This window comes from Nycticebus coucang, chromosome 8 (assembly GCF_027406575.1).
Source record: "Nycticebus coucang isolate mNycCou1 chromosome 8, mNycCou1.pri, whole genome shotgun sequence".
Taxonomy (NCBI): domain Eukaryota; kingdom Metazoa; phylum Chordata; class Mammalia; order Primates; family Lorisidae; genus Nycticebus; species Nycticebus coucang.
The window spans coordinates 92,452,148-92,469,069 of record NC_069787.1 but is presented as its reverse complement, the minus strand read 5'-3'; the positions used below and the strand labels follow the sequence as shown (position 1 = coordinate 92,469,069).

Genomic DNA, 16,922 nt, shown 5'->3' with positions numbered 1-16,922 from the left:
CTCTACAGAACGTAGAAAAATTAGCCTGTTGTGGTAGTACCTGCCACTTAAGTACCAGCTACTTAAGAGTCTAAGGCAGGAGGATCACTTGAGCCTAGGTTGGAGTTCTAAGTTGTAGAGAGTTGTTATGGTGCCACTGCACTCTAGCTGGGTGACAGAGCAAGACTCTGTCTCTAAATAAATAAATACGTAGATAAACAACTGACTCTGGGTGGTGCCTGTGGCTCAGTGAGTAGGGCGCCAGCTCCACATACCGAGGGTGGTGGGTTCAAACCTGGCCCTAGCCAAAGCAACAAAAAAATAGCTGGGCGTTGTGGCAGGTGCTTGTAGTCCCACCTACTTGGGAGGCTGAAGCAAGAGAATTGCCTAAGCCCAGGAGCTGGGAGGTTGCTGCACAGCACTCTACGGAGGGCTACAAAGTGAGACTGTCTCTAAAAAAAAAAAACAACAAACCAATAAATAAACATAAATAAATAACTGACTCAGTAAATGAATGAAGGCTAGCTGTGGTGGCTCACACCTATAATCCTAGCACTCTGGGAGAGGCCAAGGTGGGAGGATCCCTTGAGCTCTGGAATTCAAGACCAGCTTGAGCAAGAGAGACCCTGTCTCTGCTGAAAATAGAAAGATTATCTGGGCATTGTGGCAGGTGCCTATAGTTCTAGCTACTGGGGAGGCTGAGGCAGGAGGATCGCTTGAACCCAGGAATTGGAGGTTGCTGTGAGTTAGGATGATGTCACACACTCTAGCCTAGGCAACAGAGTGAGAGTTTGTCTCAAAAAAAATTAAAAATAGGGGCGGCGCCTGTGGCTCAGTCGGTAGGGCGCCGGCCCCATATACCGAGGGTGGCGGGTTCAAACCCGGCCCCGGCCAAACTGCAACAAAAAAATAGCCGGGCGTTGTGGCGGGCGCCTGTAGTCCCAGCTACTCGGGAGGCTGAGGCAAGAGAATCGCTTGAGCCCAGGAGTTGGAGGTTGCTGTGAGCTGTGTGAGGCCATGGCACTCTACCGAGGGCCATAAAGTGAGACCCTGTCTCTACAAAAAAAAAAAAAAAAAAAAAAAATTAAAAATAGGGCGGCGCCTGTGGCTCAGTGAGTAGGGAGCCGGCCCCATATACTGAGGGTGGTGGGTTCAAACCCAGCCCCGGACAAACTGCAACAAAAAAATAGCCAGGTGTTGTGGCGGGCGCCTATAGTCCCAGCTACTCGGGAGGCTGAGGCAAGAGAATCATGTAAGCCCAAGAGCTGGAGGTTGCTGTGAGCCGTGTGACGCCATGGCACTCTACCAAGGGTGGTAAAGTGAGACTGTCTCTACAAAAAAAAAAAAAAAAAAAATTAAAAATAGGCTTGGCGCCGGTAGCACAGTGGTTATGGCACCAGCCGCATATGCTGAGGCTGGCAGGTTCAAGCCAGGCCCGGGCCAGCTGAGCAACAATGACAACTGCAACCAAAAAAGAGCTGAGGGTTGTGGCAGGCATCTGTAGTCCCAGCTACTTGGGAGGTTGAGGCAAGAGAATCGTTTAAGCCAGGAGTTTGAGGTTGCTGTGAGCTGAGACGCTATGGCACTCTACCAAGAGCAACATAGACTGTCTGAAAAAAAAAAAAGTTAAATAAATAAAATCCTAAAGTCATCTGCTGTTGTATGATGCATTAGAGAAAGTGATGAGGGCTATAAAAATGATTCAAATAATGTGAGGTTGATGTTCACAGGAAAGATCGATTATTTCCCCTATTGTTTTTGCACTTTAATTGGGGGAGAATTTATGGAGGTAACGGTATTTGGTTTTCATTTTTTTTTTTTTTGTAGAGACAGAGTCTCACTGTACCATCCTCAGGTAGAGTGCCATGACGTCACACGGCTCACAGCAACCTCTAACTCTTAGGCTTACGCGATTCTCTCGCCTCAGCCTCTCAAGCAGCTGGGACTACAGGTGCCCACCACAATGCCGGGCTATTTTTTTGTTGCTTGGCCGGGGCTGGGTTTGAACCCGCCACCCTCAGCATATGGGGCCGGCGCCCTACTCACTGAGCCACAGGCGCCACCCTGTAATGGTATTTGGAAAAGACTTTTGTAATGTTCCTGTTTTATCTGTGATGGTATCTCAGCTCTTCAGGACTCAGAAACGTTTTTCCTCCTCATTGGGAGGAAGTTGCTATTCTTCCTTTCTTTTCCTTTTTCCTTTCCAGTTTCCTTTCTGCTTCCTCTTCTCCTTCCCCTTTCTTTTCTTTCCCCTTTTCTTTTGCCTTTCTCCTTTCCTTTCCCCTTTTCTTACTCTTTTCCTTTCTCCTTCCTTTTCCCTTTCCCCTTCCCTTTCCCTTTATCCTTCCCATTTCCTTTCCTTTCCTTTCCTTCTTTTGTTGCCCTGGATAGAGAGCCATGGCATCAGTTCACAGCAACCTCACACTCTTGGGCTTTAGTGGCGCCATGGCATCAGCTCAGCAACCTCACACTCTTGTGATCTTCAGTGATCTTGCCTCAGTCTTCCCAGTAGCTGGGACTACAGGTGCTTGCCACAACGCCCAGCTAGTTTTTCTGTTTTTAGCAGAGATACACTAGCTCTTGCTCAGGCTGGTCTCAAATTCCTAAGCTCAAGCAATCTACTCACTTGGGCCTCTCAGACTGCTAGTATTCTTTTTTTTCTAGTGTAAAATAATTTTTAAGGTATGTATAACATTCTGACTCATTTAGAATTTATGATATTGTAACTTGTTTCTGTGTTGATAACTAAATAACCCAACATTTATTGAAAAGTAATGTCCTTCCTTTTTATATAGTTCTGATTTATGTATAACATTCTTTTTTTCCCCTCCCCATATACAACATTCTTAAAATAGAGCCTCTAAAAATTTTATTTTAGATTGTATTAAAATGTTAGTGTATGTCTACTATCTGGAGTCTTTATTTATTTTATTATTTTTTTTTAGAGACAGTTTCACTTTGTCACCCTCGATAGAGTGCCATGGCGTCACAGTTCACAGCAACCTCCAGCTCTTGGGCTTAGGCCATTCTCTTGCCTCAGCCTCCCAAGTAGCTGGGACTACAGGTGTCCACCACAACGCCCAGGTATTTTTTGTTGCAGTTTGGCTGGGGCGGGGTTTGAACCTGCCACCCTTGGTATATGGGGCTTACACCCTACTCACTGAGCCACAGGCGCCACCCATGGAGTCTTTCTTAAAAAATATTTTGTACTGGCTCAGCACCTGTGACTCAAGCAGCTAAGGTGCCAGCCACATACACCTGAGGTGGTGGGTTTGAATCCGGCCCGCGAGACAACAATGCTACCTGCAACCAAAAAAAAAAAAAAAAGCCAGGCGTTGTGGCAGACGCCTATAATCCCAGCTACTTTGGAGGCAGAGGCAGGAGAATCGCTTGAGCCCAGGAGTTGGAGGTTGCTGTGAGCTGTGTGATGCCACGGCACTCTACCCAGTGTGACAGCTTGAGGCTCTGTCTCAAAAAAAAAAAAAAATATATATATATATATGTATATATATATAGTGTACTTATTTATCCAGGTGAATTCTACCAGCACTTTGTTATAAAAACTAGTGAATTGGCTCAGCATCTATAGCTCAACAGCCAGGGTGCCAGCCACATACCCCAGAGCTGGAGGGTTCGAATCCAGCTGGGGCCTGCCAAACAACAATGACAACTACACCCGAAAAATAGCAGGGTGTTGTGGCAGGCACTTGTAGTCCCAGCTACTTGGGAGGCTGAGGCAAGAGAATCACTTAAAAGCCAAAGAGTTTTGAGTTTGCTCTGAGCTGTGACGCCACGGCACTCTACCAAGGGCAACATAGTGAGACTCTGTCTCAAAAAAAGAAAAAAAAACAACCAAAAACAAAAATCCTAGTGAATAATATATTTTTTAATAATACTCTTTCCATAGCTCAGTGGGTAGGGCGCCGGCCACATACACCCAAGCTGGTGGGTTTGAACCTGGCTTGGGCCAGCTTAAACAACAATGACAACTGCAACATAAAAATAGCTAGGCACTGTGGCGGGCGCCTGTAGTCCCAGCTACTAGGGAGGCTGAGGCAAGAGAATTGCTTGAGCCCAAGAGTTTGAGGTTGCTGTGAGCTGTGACACTACAGCACTCTACCAAGGGTGACATAGTGAGACTGTCTCAAAAAAAAAAAAAAATGCTCTTGGGCGGCGCCTGTGGCTCAGCGGGTAGGGCGCCAGCCCCATATGCCGAGGGTGGCGGGTTCAAACCCAGCCCTGGCCAAAGTGCAACAACAAAAAATAAATAGCCAGGCGTTGTGGCGGGCGCCTGTAGTCCCAGCTACTTGGGAGGCTGAGTCTAGAGAATTGCCTAAGCCCAAGGATTTGGAGGTTGCTGTGAGCTGTGTGACGCCACGGCACACTACTGAGGGCGATAAGGTGAGACTCTGTCTCTACAAAAAAAAAAAAATGCTCTTTCATTAAATGCTTTTATTATTGGAAAATGAATTTTCTTTTTCTTTTTGAGACAGAGTCTCATTCCATCATTTGTGTAGAGTTCCATGGCATTATAGCTCAGAGCAACCTCAAACTTTTGGGCTTAAGTGATCCGCTTGCCTCAGCCTCCCAAAGTTCTGGGATTATAGGAATGAACCACTATCTCCAGTCTAAATATTTTTTAGTGACTGCATTGTGGTTATTAGAGTGGCTACCATTTATTAGAATCTAGGCATTTTCTGTGTTTACAGTCCTAAATAATTTTCTTTCTTTCTTTTTTTTCCTTTTTTTGGAGAGAAGAGTTTCACTTTGTCGTCCTCAGTAGAGCGCTATGGCATCATAGCTCACAGCAACCTGGAACTCTTGGGCTCAAGCGATGCTCTTGCCTCATTTTTTGTATTTTTAGTAGAGATGGGGTCTTGCTCTGACTTGGGCTGGTTTCAAATTCCTGAGCTCAAGCAGTCCACCTGCCTAAGTCTCCCAGAGTGCTAGGATTACAGGCGTGATCCCAAATAAAAAAAAATTTTTTTTGAGACAGAGTCTCACTATGTCACCCTCAGTAGAGTGCTGTGGCATCACAGCTCACAGCGACCTAAAATTCTTGGGCTTAAGCTTTTCTCTTGCCTCAGCCTCTCAAGTACCTGGGGTTACAGGCGCCAGCTACAACACCAGGCTACCTTTTCGTTGCAGTTGTGGTGGTTTAGCAGGCTCAAGCTGGGCTCCCACCCGCCAGCCTCAGTGTATGTGGCAGCGCCTTACCCACTGAGCTACGGGTGCTGCCCCCGCCTTTTTTTTTTTTTAGACAGAGATGCATTTTGTCACCCTCAGTAAAGTGCTGTGGCATCATAGCACACAGCAACCTCAAACTCTTGGGCTTAAGTGATTCTCTTGCCTCAGCCTCAAAAGTAGCTGGGACTACAGGCACCTGCCACAACGCCCGGCTATTTTTTAGAGACGGGGTCTTGATCTTGCTCAGGTTGATCTCGAACTCCTGAGCTCAGACAGTTCACCTGCCTCGGCCTCCCAAATGCTGGGATTACAGGTGTGAGTCACCGCGCCTGACCCCAAAATTTATTCTTTTTTTTTTTTTTTGCAGTTTCTGGCTGGGGCTGGGTTTGAACCTCCCACCTCCAGCATAAAACAAACACAAAGATTTATCTTTTTTTTTTTTTTTTTTTTGCCGGGGCTGGGTTTGAACCCACCACCTCCGGTATATGCGCCAGCGCCCTACTCTTTGAGCCACAGGAGTTGTCCCCCAAAATTTATTCTTTAAATGGTTGTAGGGAAACTAGTTTTATCAATATAATTTATTTAACCTGTATTTACGGTGTATCTCGGCTTCTTCTAATATTTTGCTATTACAGAACAAGGGCGCCAGCCCCATGAGCATCTTGTGCATGTTCTTGGTGATGAGTCTAGGACATGTTGTCAGAAACTGGTGCAGCCTTCGCGATCCTAATCCGGGCAGTTTTCCGCCCCGCCCAGCCACGCCCTGCCCAGCCCAGCCCGGAACAGCCCCCGAGACCTCCCTCGGGATTGTGTGGCGGGTGTCCACCAGGGGGCGAGCGGGAGCCGCGGGCAGGCTCTACTACGCATGCTCACGCTTCTGGGAGCACGTGCGGAAGGCGGTGGGGCGGGAGGGGAAAGGTAGGAGGTGAGAGGTGAAGGGGCGGAGAGCTGTGCGGGTCCTTGGCGGCCTGGAGAGGGAAGGCGGGCGCCACGCACCGGACCGCGGTCCGAGAGCGCGCGCTACGGGCTCTATTCTTCCTGCTGCCGTTGTTACCGTCTCTGCCCGGGATTGCTGTAGCCACAGGTACTGCCGCGCGCGTCCCCGTGGCTCCTGCCTACAGGCTGGGCTTGGGCCTTCAGCGGCGCAGACTTGAGAATTCCGGGATGGGGGCTGCCTGGGTCAGGGGTACTCGGGTGTGGGCGCTGTCCTACAGCCCTGCGGGTCAGCCCCGGACACGGCAGCTGCGAGTGGGCAGGGCCGCCGCGTTCCCAGCCCCGCTCTGGGCCCCAGTGTATGCTGCCGAGACTGGGGCTCGCGCCGTTGCACCCCCTGGCCTATTCGCCCGCCCGGGTCGGCTGTCAATTCTAGAACCTGCTTTGGGGCTGTCTGGGTTTTCCAGAGTGCCAGGGAGAGCGTGATCTCCACTTTTAATTATTTTGGAAGATCTGATTGAGAGGCAGCATGTAGGGTCTTTGCTGGGTCTTGTTTGGTTTCTAGTTTTCTGTATTGCTTAAACTTTGCTCACTCATGGTCCTTCTGTTTACTTGAGTGGGTTTATTACTTCAGTATTATACAAGATTATAATGTCATGATAGCGTTAGTTGAAAGGAGCCCCGGATCTAGACCGAATCAAAGGAAGTTGTACCAATGGGAATACTCAAGGGGCGGGGGCGGGGGACTCTGGCAGGTGTCTCCTCTAGCGGCGGTTACTTATTGCTCTACCTTCTGTGGTGACAGAGGTGGGTGATTAAGCTCTGTCTGGAGATTTTGTGATAATTCTTCTGAAGTGAACACAGAAAAGGTTTCTTTAATGTTAGCTTTGTGTTTCTTTTATTTGACAGAATGTTCTGTGGGGTTTGGGATACAGGGTTCTTATTGGCGTGATACCATTTCAGGATATTGTGCTAAAGATCGAAGCTTTTATTAGAGATTCAGGGTCAAGGGTGTCTAGTGGGGTATGCATTTCAGGTGCCCTCAAGTGATGCCTAGTTGACGACCTGTATTTTCTAAAGTGTGAGCTAATATAGTTTAGATTTTAGGTATTTTACACATTTGTGGTATTCCTACTGAGCACATGATGTGAAAAACACAACACATATAATTATAAATATATCTTCATATTCATTTAGTTGGTTGTAATTGAAATAGAAAGCATTCTTTCTCATATATTATGAACTCATCTGGTGTTTGAATGCTCTCCCTTTTCTTTTGCTATTGTGGCAAAAACAGTACCTCCCTTGAGGTCTCCATGTACTTTATAATCAGTGGTTTGGGAATCCCCCATCTCTCCCCTCCCACCCCAGTCTAGATTAGTTTATTGTCATGAGAAGCTCCAAGTTTATAACTAGAAAACGGAGGTGTAAAGATTCTTATTTTCCTGAGGTTTCATAGGAGCAGGTAAACTATCCAGCTGAGAAAGGAACCGTGCCTGTGGTCTTCAGTGCATATTTATTTATTAACATTTGGTGGAAGGTACTCTCTCAGTATCTAGCCATGTGCACAAATATGTCCAGGGACCCCCGGAATGACACTTAGGTTCATGTGCTGTTTGTTCTGACTATCAGTTGTCATTTGCTGACTGTAATAGGTACTGCGTATGCGGTTTGTGTCATCACTCAACATTGAACAGATGAGAGGACTCTTTATAGAGAAACTGGGTTCCCAAGGTTACCCAACTTGTATATGGTGGATCAGGCCTTCAGACCAGGTCTGCTGGAGAGGTACTTCCATTATAACTTGCTACATTCCTGAGTTGGCTAAAGAAAGAAGATCCAGGGCATTTCTTTTGCCACCTAAAGTAAAAATTCTGGGTGATATTTATTGAGCACCTATGCTGTCTAGGAATTGTTTTAGGTGCTCTGATATTACCTTATCTCACTTAATCCTCATAATAACCAGATGAGATGAAACTGTTATCACTCCCTTTACAGATGAGTTTTAGAGACTTTTCTGACTTGCCTTAGGTCACCTAGTGAGTTAGAGGCAGAGCCTGTGTGCAAACTGAGGTTTGTCTGATGACAGAGATCATACTTTATGCTAATCTTGCACCCGCTAACTTCACAGCCTTCTCTGTTGGTTGTTGACAGGGAAGAGATAGTGAAGAAGGTAGTAGGGGTGAAGGGATGAAGACAGTGTCACAGACTTGAGTGTGGGGATGGTAGAACTCAGCAAGATGGAGATAGCAGTTGACCTGCTGCCATTTGACAGCTGCTGTTCTAGCAGTCAGGGACACTGTCCAAGAATGTTTGCTGGGACGGGGCGCGGTGGTTTATGCCTATAATTCTAGCACTCTAGGAGGCCACAGCAGGTAGATTGCTTGAGGTTATGAGTTCAAGACGAGCCTGAGCCAGAGTGAGATCCCTGTCTCTAAAAATAGCTGGGTGTTGTGGCCGGTCCCTGTAGTCCCAGCTACTCAGGAGATTGAGGCAAGAGAATCACTTAAGGGTTTGAAATTGCTGTGAGCCCACAGCAGCACTCTACCGAGGGTGACAAAGTGAGTCTCTGTCCAAAAAAAAAAAAAGAATGCTTGCAGGGTCACTGGGTCAAGCTTTGGCAGTGGAGTCCAAAGGGGATGTGTATAAGCATCAGGGGTGCATGCTTATCTCAGAATAAATATTAAAATTAATTTTATGCTGGGAGGCGCCTGTGGCTCAGTGAGTAGGGCGCCGGCCCCATATGCCGAGGGTGGCGGGTTCAAACCCAGCCCCGGCCAAACTGCAACAACAAAAAAAAATAGCTGGGCATTGTGGCGGGCGCCTGTAGTCCCAGCTGCTCGGGAGGCTGAGGCAAGAGAATCGCGTAAGCCTAAGAGTTAGAGGTTGCTGTGAGCCGTGTGACGCCATGGCACTCTACCCGAGGGTGGTACAGTGAGACTCTGTCTCTACAAAAAAAAAAATAATAATAATTTTATGCTTATTTCAGCCTTACTTGATTTTTATTTTGTATTTTATAGTGTATACTATATTATCACAGTAGTATATGTGTATTATTTATATATAAATATATACATATTAGGAGCATTACTTGAATTTTTGTGTTGGGGGTCATGATCAAAACGTTGGGAAGTGGGTGTGATGGCTCACACCTGTAATCGTAGCACTTTGGGAGGCTGAGGCAGGTGGATGCTTGAGCTCAGGAGTTTGAGACCAGCCTGAGCAACAGTGATACTCTGTCTCTAGTAAAAAAAAAAAAATAGAAAAATTAGGCAAGCATTGTGGCAGGCTCTTGTGGTCCCAGCTACTTGGGAGGCTGAGGCAAGAGGATTGCTTGAGCCCAGGAGTTTGAGGTTGCTGTGAGCTGTGATACCATGGCACTCTACCCAGGATCACAAAGTGAGACTCTGGGGAAAAAAAAGAAAAGAAAAGGGAAAAAAGATGACTTTTTTTCCTGAAAACATAAAATATGCAAGGTATTATGCATTTGTTCCCAAGTTGGAAGTCTAGTGAAGTTCAGTGTAATTCCATATAATCAAAGAGAATCGTATTTCATATTACAACCAACTATAACTTATCATTAAAAACTGCAGCCTAGGGCGGCGCCTGTGGCTTAGTTGGTAAGGTGCCAGCCCCATATACCGAGGGTGGCGGGTTCAAACCCGGCCCCGGCCAAACTGCAACCAAAAAATAGCCGGGCGCTGTGGCAGGCGCCTGTAGTCCCAGCTACTCGGGAGGCTGAGGCAAGAGAATCGCTTAAGCCCAGGAGTTGGAGGTTGCTGTGAGCTGTGTGATGCCACAGCACTCTACCGAGGGCCATAAAGTGAGACTCTGTCTCTACAAAAAAAAAAAAAAAAAAACTGCAGCCTACTGGGAGGCTGAGGCTGATGGATTGCTTGAGCTTAGGAGTTCAAGGACCACCTCAAAAAAAAAAAAAAAATATATATATATAGCCGGACATTGTGGTGGGCGCCTGAAGTCCCAGCTACTCCAGAGGCTGAGGCAAAATAATAACTTGAGCCCAAGAGTTTGAGGCTGCTGTGAGCTGTGACGCCATGGCACTCTACCAAGGTGGCAAAGACAGACTCTGTCTCTAAAAAAAAAACCAAAACTGTAGTCTAGTTTTTCTTTTCTTCTTTTTCCGTCTTTTTTTCCCTCCTAGATATAGATACAGTCTGTTGCCCAGGTTGGTGTGCAGTGGTGCAATCATAACTCACTGCAACCTCCTATCTCCTTGGCTCAACTGATTCTCCTGCCTTAGCCTCCTCAGTAGCTGGGACTGTACCACGACACCTAGCTAATTTTTTTGTTCTTTAAAACTTTTTTGTAGGGACAGGGTCTTTTTGGTCAGATTGGTGTTGAACTCCCAACCTCAAGCAGTCCTCCTGCTTGGCCTCCCAAAATTACAGGTGTGAGCTACTATTCCGGGCTTATTTCTGGCTTTATGTATTTATTTATTTATTTAGAGACAGTCTTACTTGGTCACCCTTGGTAGAGTGCCATGGCATCTTAGCTCATAGCAACCTCAAACTTTTGGGTTCAAGCTATTCTTTTACCTCAGCTTCCAGGGTAGCTTGGACTACAGGCTCCTGCCACAGTGCTCAGCCATTTTGTTGTTGCTGCTGCTGCAGTTGTTGTTTAGCTGGCCCGGGCTGGGTTCGAACCTGCCAGCCTCGGTGCATGTGGCCGATGCCGTAATCCCTGTGCTATGGGTGCCGAGCTGGGCTTTTTATTTTTTTTAAGAGATGGGGTCTCACTCTTGCTCGGGTTGGTCTTGAACTGGTGAGCTCAGGCAATCTACCCACCTAGCCTCCCAAGTGCTGGGATTATAGGTGTGAGCCACCACGCCCAGCTTATTTCTGGCTTTAAAATGGATTGTTTGCCCATGTTCTTGGCAGTAGTCAGTTTAATCTCTTTGTTAGTCTTTGCTGACTAGGTCCCGAGAGAGTAAGAATATAGGTAGCTGGCATTATATAAGAAAAATTTTCAATGTATTTGTTGCTGTTTGATTGTGAAGAGGTTTGGCATCATTATATGGCTTTTAGTGACAACTATCACAACCAATTTATTTTTATTTTTATTTTTTTTTGTAGAGACAGAGTCTCACTTTATGGCCCTCGGTAGAGTGCCGTGGCCTCACACAGCTCACAGCAACCTCCAACTCCTGGACTTAGGCGATTCTCCTGCCTCAGCCTCCCGAGTAGCTGGGACTACAGGCGCCCGCCACAACGCCCAGCTATTTTTTGGTTGCAGTTTGGCCGGGGCCGGGTTTGAACCCACCACCCTCGGTATATGGTGCCAGCGCCCTACCGACTGAGCCACAGGCACTGCCCCCACAACCAATTTATTTTATTTGGTTTTTGTTCAATGTGGGTATTGCTTTGCCATCCCAACAATTATTCTAAAATGTGGCAGTAAGTATCCTCTTGAGCATGTGTGTGTGTGTTTTTTTTTTGTTTTTTGGCCGGGGCTAGGTTTGAACCTGCCACCTCTGGCATATGGGACCGGCGCCCTACTCCTTGAGCCACAGGCGCCGCCCGAGCATGTGTGTTTTTATGTTTCAAATTCTCTGAAATTAGCCTTTATTCATTAACTGAAATTCCTTTTATACCCCTGGTGCTATTAACTTGGTCTCCTCAAAATTCTCCAGCTTATTTGGCTAATTTTGATGCTTTGCGAAGCAAAGTTCTTTCCCTGAATATTGGTCCACTTTGCAAACAAACCTTTATTTCCCAAGAAGAGATGAATTGTTTGCACCAGTGGATAAGTTTAGCATAGTGAATAGACCTGCAGTGACTTTTCATTTGGCACCAGATGAGGTGCTCGGTGCCCTAGGGCTAGGTCCCCAACCTTGGGTCACAGACTGGTAATGGTCCGTGGCCTGTTAGGAACCAGGCCACACAGCTGGAGGTGAGCAGCAAAGCAGCTGGTGAAGCTTCCTTTCTATTTACAGCCTCTCCCCAATTGGTTTGCATCATCTCCTGTGCTCTGCCTCTGTCAGATCAGTGGCAGCATTCAATTCTCATAGGACCATGAACCCTTCTGTAAACTGCATGTGAAGTATCTAGGTTGTCCCCTCTTTATGAGAATCTAATGCCTGATGCTCTGAGGTGGAGCTGAGGTGGGGAGTGGCTGCAAATAAGGATTATCATTAACAGAGAGTTTTGACTGCAGAGACTGTAATAAATCAGTTGCTTGCAGACTCATATCAAAACCCTATCAGTGAGTAGCAAGTGACAATTAAGCTGTATCTGGTGACAGGCTTTATAGCAGCAACACATTTCAGGTGCCATTGTCTCCCATCACCCCCAGATGAGACCGTCTAGTTGCAAGAAAACAATCTGGCAAAAGAAAGAAAACCTAGGTATATGACTGGTAAGGAAAAGGTAAAATTATTATTTGCAGGTATAGTAAATCCAAGATTTTTTTTTTTTTTTGAGACCGAGCCTCAAGCTGTTGCCCTGGGTAGAGTGCTGTGGCATCACAGCTCACAGCAACCTCCAACTCCTGGGCTTAAGTGATTCTCCTGCCTCCACCTCCCAAGAAGCTGGGACTACAGGTGCCCGCCACAACGCCCAGCCATTTTTTGATTGCAGCCATCATTGTTGTTTGGTGGGCCCAGGTTGGATTCGAACCCACCAGCTCAGGTGTATGTGGCTGGCACTTGAGCCACAAGCGCTGAGCCAAAATCCAAGATTTTCTTTTTTTTTTTTGTAGAGACAGAGTCTCACTTTATGGCCCTCGGTAGAGTGCCGTGGCCTCACACAGCTCACAGCAACCTCCAACTCATGGGCTTAAGTGATTCTCTTGCCTCAGCCTCCCAAGTAGCTGGGACTACAGGTGCCCACCACAACACCCGGCTATCTAAAATCCAAGATTTTCAACTGAAAACCTTTTACAGTTGATCACAGAATCACATAAGATAGAATCACCTAAGATAGTGAAAATTAATACATAGAAAATGCCTTCCTATATATCAACAACAAGCAGATAGAAGATAATACCATGATTCAGCAACACACATACACACCCCAAACCCAAAAGACCTGAGAGTGAACTTAACAAGAAATGCTAAGAAATCTCTCAAACTCTTGAGCAACACAAAAGACTTCCTTTTTTTTTTGGTTTTTGTCCGGGGCTAGGTTTGAACCCGCCACCTCTAGCATATGGGGCCGGCGCCCTACTCCTTGAGCCACAGGTGCCGCCCAACACAAAAGACTTTCACAAAGAGTCATGTCATGCTCTTAGGAAGATTTAGCATCACCAAAAAGTCAGTTTTCCTCATCTAAAAATGTAACACAGTCAAAATAAAGACAAGTAGTTTTTTTGCTTTTTAACTAACCGAACTTATTCTAAAGTTTGTACAGAAAACAATATATAGCCAGTAAAGTGCTGAAACATAAAGATGATGAAATGGAGAGCTACCTTTATCAGTTTATCAAATATTAAAACATGTTATTAAAGTTACAGTAATATAAAAGGTATAGTACTAATGCATAAATACAAAGATTCATGTAACAGAATAAAAGTCTAGAAATAGACCCAAATAAATGTACATAATATGTTGCAAAGTATATCATACACAGGAAATGATAAAGGGAATATTAAAACAAGTGGAAGAGCGATGAATTATTCAATAAAAGGTATTGCATGGCTCCGTGCCTGTGGCTCAAGCGGCTAAGGCACCAGCCACATACACCTGAGTTGGCGGGTTCGAATCCAGCCCAGGCACGCCAAACAACAATGACAATGCAACCAAAAAATAGTAGGGTGTTGTGGCAGGCGCCTGTAGTCCCAGCTACTTGGGAGGCCGAGGTGGGAGAATCGCTTGAGTCCAGGAGTTGAGTTGGAGGTTGCTGTGAGCTGTGATGCCACGGGCCTCTACCCAGGGTGACAGCTTGAAGTTCTGTCTCAAAAATAAATAAATAAGGTATTGCAACATATGGGTGACCACCTTTAAAAAATTCAGTTGGATCCACACTTCATAGCAAAATAAGTTCCAAATGGATAAAAGATTTAAAGGTAAAAAATGAAATATGAAAAGTACTGTATGAGGCTGGGCATAATGACTCAAGTCTGTAACCCTAGCACTCTGGGAGGCTGAGGTGGGAGGTTTGCTTGAGGTCTGGAGTTCGAGACCAGCCTCAGCAAGAGGGACACCCTATCTCTACTAAATTTAGAAAAAATTGGAACCAGGGGCGGCGCCTGTGGCTCAGTGAGTAGGGCGCCAGCCCCATATGCCGAGGGTGGCGGGTTCAAACCCAGCCCCGGCCAAACTGCAACCAAAAAATAGCCGGGCGTTGTGGCGGGCGCCTGTAGTCCCAGCTGCTCGAGAGGCTGAGGCAAGAGAATTGCGTAAGCCCAAGAGTTAGAGGTTGCTGTGAGCCGTGTGACGCCACGGCACTCTACCCGAGGGCGGTACAGTGAGACTCTGTCTCTACAAAAAAAAAAAAAAAAAAGAAAAAATTGGAACCTGGGTGTTACAGCAGGTTCCTATAGTCCTAGCTGTTTGTGAGGCAGAAATATCACTTGAACCCAGAAGCTCGAGGTTGCTATAAGCTAGGCTGACACCACTCCACTCTAGCCTGGACAACAGAGTGAGACTCTGTCTCAAAAAAAAAAAAAAAAAAAAAAAAAAAAGCCGTGTATTGTGGCGGGCACTTGTAGTCCCAGCTACTTGGGAGGCTGAGGCAAGAGGATCGCTTAAGCCCAAGAGTTTGAGGTTGCTGTGAGCAGTGACGACACATCACTCAAAAAGAAAAAGGAAAAAAGTACTTTAAGAAACCATAGCATAAGGCCAGGCATGGTGGCTCATGCCTGTAATTTCAGCACTCTGGGAGGTGAAGGTGGGTGGACTGCTTGAGCTCAGGAGTTCTAGATCAGCCTGAGCAAGAAGAGCAAAGCTGAAAGAGAGAGAGAGAAAAAAGCTTTGTAAAAATAAAGGGACCTCCCAGAGAACATCTGGCCAGAAAAGGTATTTTTGTAGAAGTGACATATCATATAAAACCACTGAAGGATGAAAGGAGCCAGCCTAAAGAGAAAAGGAAATAAAGGAGAAAATAATATGCATCAGGATAGTAGGATGGTAATGAGATTGGCACACATAAGACATTGGAAGAGAGAAGGGGGGCCAACTCAGGGTGAATGTGGTGGGGACAGAGGTGGGCTGTGCAGAGCCTTTTGTGCCAGGGACAGGCTGTTGAGCTTTGTTCTAAGTATGGAAGTGATCTAGCCCAGGGCATTGGTAAAATCTGTGTTCACACTGACCTCTGAGACAAGGCAGATTGGAGAGGGACAAGAAGGGATCTGTAAGTCTTATAAGGTGGAAAGGCAAGGCCAAAACTTGGGCAGGGCAGTAGCAAAGGGGGCAGGGAAGACATAGCTGAGAAGTTAGCACGACTTGGCAAGGGGGAAAAAGAGGTTGGGAATGACTAGGTTTCTGTCTTGGTGGTTCTGCAATTAGAAAACAGGATGGTGAGCAAGATTGGAGGGTGTGGATCAGGTATGCAGCTACTACAGTTTTTCTAAAGGGAATTAGCTCATTTAAGATTGTAAACTAGGCGGCTCAGCACCTGTAGCTCAGTGGCTAGGGTGCCAGCCACATTACACCAGAGCTGGTGGGTTCGAATCCAGCCTGGGCCTGACAAACAACAATGACAACTACAACGCCCCCCTCCAAAAAAAAAAAAAATAGCCAGGCATTGTGGCGGGCACCTGTACTCCCTCCTACTTGGGAGGTTGAGGCAAGAGAATTGCTTAAGCCCAAGAGTCTGAAGTCTGAGGTTGCTGTGAGCTGTGAGGCCACACGGCACTCTACCCAGGGTGACAGATTGAGACTCTCTCAAAAAAAAAAAAAAAAAAGATTGTAAACTAGGGAATGGTTTCAGTAACAAGGAGGTCATGTTGCTTCATAGATAATTTTTTTTTTCCAGAATGCTGAAGTTTTTAAGTGATCAGTGGCAAGCTTTCTCATAATTAAAGAAAGCTGCAACAATATGTGAAGATTCTAAGGGGGAGAAAAAAAGATTCTAAGGGGAAAAAAAGGCTACAATTCTGCAGAAGTAGATTTCTTTAGTGCAAGGAGCACTGGGTGTGGTGACACTTTCCCATTCAGGGCCTTTGATTGTGAAGCTAAGGAGTGTATGTAGATAGCCTAGACCACATTTTCTTTTAATAAAATTGGTCTCAATTAGATACTAATGCATTCAAGTAAAGAAGCACAGACCTCTGAATTTATTGACTGTCATACTCGTACAAATTCTGTGGTGGAAAACCTCTGGTTTTCATTAGGGTAGTTACTGATTTGGTTATTCTTCTAGTCACAGAATTCCATGGGTTTCCATGGCTTGCCCTGATTCTTGTCTTAAGGCCCTGGTACTTTTGGTACTTGATTTGCCTCATGAGTTTTTTCCAGTATATATGTGGTTTTATGGCTGAAATGCCTGTCGTGAGATCATATGTAGTATTACAGCCAAAATGCCATCGGTATTGAGGTATATGGGTATGGAATCCAGAAAGGTGTGGGTGTCCAAATAAATGGTTTTTTAACTAGGGGAGTGGATGAAATCACTTGATCCAGCTCCATAAAGTCTTTTTTATGTTCTTTTTTGAGATAGAGTCTCACTTTGTCACCCTTAACCTCAAACCCTTGGGCTTAAGGAAATTCTCTTGCTTCAGCCTACCCAGTAGCTAGGACAACAGGTGCCTGCCACAATGTCTGAGTATTTTTTTTTTTTTTTTTTTGGCCAGGGCTGGGTTTGAACCCGTCACCTCCGGCATATGGGACCGGTGCCCTACTCCTTGAGCCACAGGCGCCGCCCATG

General features: G+C 46.0%; 1 protein-coding gene across 2 annotated transcripts in view; it reads left to right on the top strand.

The window, feature by feature from the left end:
* The first annotated feature begins 6,108 nt into the window (after nucleotides 1-6,108).
* Nucleotides 6,109-16,922, top strand: part of SCAP (SREBF chaperone) — an 89,312-nt gene continuing 78,498 nt past the window's right edge. For both annotated transcript variants that reach the window (XM_053600502.1, XM_053600501.1), the window contains exon 1: nucleotides 6,109-6,250. The gene's annotated coding sequence lies outside the window, so the exon portion shown is untranslated. The remainder of the gene's footprint in view (nucleotides 6,251-16,922) is intronic.